The sequence below is a fragment of the Trichomycterus rosablanca genome, unplaced genomic scaffold, assembly GCF_030014385.1.
Source record: "Trichomycterus rosablanca isolate fTriRos1 unplaced genomic scaffold, fTriRos1.hap1 scaffold_146, whole genome shotgun sequence".
Classification (NCBI taxonomy): domain Eukaryota; kingdom Metazoa; phylum Chordata; class Actinopteri; order Siluriformes; family Trichomycteridae; genus Trichomycterus; species Trichomycterus rosablanca.
In genome coordinates, this window is record NW_026946974.1 from 102501 (window position 1) to 105000 (window position 2500).

The window sequence follows — 2500 nt, forward strand, 5'->3', positions numbered from 1 at the left end:
TATCTATCTATCTATCTATCTATCTATCTATCTATCTATCTATCTATCTATCTATCTATCTATCTATCTATCTATCTATCTATCTATCTATCTATCTATCTATCTATCTATCTATCTATCTATCTATCTATCTATCTATCTATCTATCTATCTATCTATCTATCTATCTATCTATCTATCTATCTATCTATCTATCTATCTATCTATCTATCTATCTATCTATCTATCTATCTATCTATCTATCTATCTATCTATCTATCTATCTATCTATCTATCTATCTATCTATCTATCTATCTATCTATCTATCTATCTATCTATCTATCTATCTATCTATCTATCTATCTATCTATCTATCTATCTATCTATCTATCTATCTATCTATCTATCTATCTATCTATCTATCTATCTATCTATCTATCTATCTATCTATCTATCTATCTATCTATCTATCTATCTATCTATCTATCTATCTATCTATCTATCTATCTATCTATCTATCTATCTATCTATCTATCTATCTATCTATCTATCTATCTATCTATCTATCTATCTATCTATCTATCAAAGGCCTTCCAATTTTATTCCAGTCCAGATAGCTGGCTACCACTCAGAGAGCTAGCTGACTAGCTATAACAGGCCTTTAAATCCAGCCTCTTTCGCTTATGGCCACACCACCTTCGGAATGCCTGATCTCGTCTGATCTCAGAAACCAAGCAGGGTTGGGCTCAGTCAGTACCTAGATGGGAGACTGCCTGGGAATACTGAGTGGGAATACTGAGTGGGAATACTGCCTGGGAATACTGAGTGGGAATACTGAGTGGGAATACTGAGTGGGAATACTTTCATTTTTTGGTTTCAGCCCCAAACGTTTAGCGTCTGTCTGTCTGTCTGTCTGTCTGTCTGTCTGTCTGTCTGTCTGTCTGTCTGTCTGTCTATCTATCTATCTATCTATCTATCTATCTATCTATCTATCTATCTATCTATCTATCTATCTATCTATCTATCTATCTATCTATCTATCTATCTATCTATCAAAGGCCTTCCAATTTTATTCCAGTCCAGATAGCTGGCTACCACTCAGAGAGCTAGCTGACTAGCTATAACAGGCCTTTAAATCCAGCCTCTTTCGCTTATGGCCACACCACCTTCGGAATGCCTGATCTCGTCTGATCTCAGAAACCAAGCAGGGTTGGGCTCAGTCAGTACCTAGATGGGAGACTGCCTGGGAATACTGAGTGGGAATACTGAGTGGGAATACTGAGTGGGAATACTGAGTGGGAATACTGAGTGGGAATACTGAGTGGGAATACTGAGTGGGAATACTTTCATTTTTTGGTTTCAGCCCCAAACGTTTAGCGTCTGTCTGTCTGTCTGTCTGTCTGTCTGTCTGTCTGTCTGTCTGTCTGTCTATCTATCTATCTATCTATCTATCTATCTATCTATCTATCTATCTATCTATCTATCTATCTATCTATCTATCTATCTATCTATCTATCTATCTATCTATCTATCTATCTATCTATCAATCTATCTATCAAAGGCCTTCCAATTTTATTCCAGTCCAGATAGCTGGCTACCACTCAGAGAACTAGCTGACTAGCTATAACAGGCCTTTAAATCCAGCCTCTTTCGCTTATGGCCACACCACCTTCGGAATGCCTGATCTCGTCTGATCTCAGAAGCCAAGCAGGGTTGGGCTCAGGCAGTACCTAGATGGGAGACTGCGTGGGAATACTGAGTGCTGTAAGCTTTTCATTTTTTGGTTTCAGCCCCATTCATGAAGTGTCATTTAGCTGTTAGCCAGCATAATAAACTATCTATCTATCTATCTATCTATCTATCTATCTATCTATCTATCTATCTATCTATCTATCTATCTATCTATCTATCTATCTATCTATCTATCTATCTATCTATCTATCTATCTATCTATCTATCTATCTATCTATCTATCTAATCTATCTAGCTATCTAGCTATCTATCTATCTATGAAAGGCCTTGCCTTTAGTTCCAGCACAGACAGCTAGCTACCACTCAGTTAGCTGGCTGGCAAGCTAGAACAGGCCTTGAAATCCAGCCTCTTTAGCTTACGGCCAAACCACCTTGAGAACGCCTGATCTCGTCCGATCTCAGAAGCTAAGCAAGGTTGGGCTCAGTCAGTACCTAGATAGGAGACCGCCTGGGAATACTGAGTGCTGTAAGCTTTTCATTTTTTCTTAAGCCCCATTCATTCAGTGTCGTTTAGCTTCTGTCTGTCTGTCTGTCTATCTATCTATCTATCTATCTATCTATCTATCTATCTATCTATCTATCTATCTATCTATCTATCAAAGGCCTTCCAATTTTATTCCAGTCCAGATAGCTGGCTACCACTCAGAGAGCTAGCTGACTAGCTATAACAGGCCTTTAAATCCAGCCTCTTTCGCTTATGGCCACACCACCTTCGGAATGCCTGATCTCGTCTGATCTCAGAAACCAAGCAGGGTTGGGCTCAGTCAG

General features: G+C 38.7%; 1 non-coding gene and 1 pseudogene across 1 annotated transcript; both read left to right on the forward strand.

The window, feature by feature from the left end:
- Positions 1-1632: 1632 nt before the first annotated feature.
- On the forward strand, positions 1633-1751 carry LOC134305774 (5S ribosomal RNA; annotated as a pseudogene).
- A 335-nt stretch (positions 1752-2086) lies between these two features.
- Positions 2087-2205, forward strand: LOC134305760 (5S ribosomal RNA). Its single transcript, XR_010008791.1, has one exon. It is a non-coding gene; the product is annotated as a 5S ribosomal RNA (ribosomal RNA).
- The last annotated feature ends 295 nt before the right edge of the window (positions 2206-2500 follow it).